This window comes from Apaloderma vittatum, unplaced genomic scaffold (genome assembly GCF_000703405.1).
Source record: "Apaloderma vittatum isolate BGI_N311 unplaced genomic scaffold, ASM70340v1 scaffold27308, whole genome shotgun sequence".
Taxonomy (NCBI): domain Eukaryota; kingdom Metazoa; phylum Chordata; class Aves; order Trogoniformes; family Trogonidae; genus Apaloderma; species Apaloderma vittatum.
Window position 1 is genome coordinate 1,209 of NW_009731676.1, and position 773 is coordinate 1,981.

Consider the following 773-nt stretch of genomic DNA (forward strand, 5'->3'; position numbering starts at 1 on the left):
ACAGGAAACAGATGCGAGATGAGATTTCTGAAAATGCTACTCATTTCTGCAAGTTTTCAGCCTGATCTCGCATCTGGGAAAGGCAGAGCAGCCCAGAGCTGACGGTGACCTTACACCGAGGCACAAGAAGAGAGTGAGATCAGAGAAGGACAGAATGAGTTTCCATGTCGTAAAGCGAACACAAGAAGGATTTTTCTACTCCTCTGTGGCTTTGGAAGAAGTAAAATAAAAAAATTTTAAATCTGCTTTTGTATCAGAGAGCGGGAGTGTTTCATCAGCTCTGGCTTCGTCCGGCACACGGGGCAGGAGAGGACAGGACGGTCCTGGCTGACACGTGCGATGGCCCTGGAGAGGAACAGGGGCACGGGTGGGAGCAACCCAAACCCCACCAGCCCTCCCTCAGTTTTCACTCACTCACAGCTTTAACCTTTCTCCAGGGACCCAGAGGGGTGCATTAAATGTGGCGGCGGAGGAGGAGGATGTTGGTGACATCCCGCCGGGGCAGCGGGAAGCGGCTGCCCAGGCTCTGCAGCAAGCGCCGGCATGCTGCCGCGGGTTTTACTTAGGGCGATTGTGTTGGCAGTTTTATTTATATTTTTTCCTTCAGCGTGGGGCTGAGCTCTTTAACCACGAAGGGAAATTTAATCTTTTTGCTGATAAGACGGTAAAATACTGCAATCCGGCTGACCTCCTGAAAACAGATCCAAACAGCCGGGCTGTCCAAAAATCCGAGACACCCCTCCCCCTGCCCCCAACTGCATTTCACTTGTGAC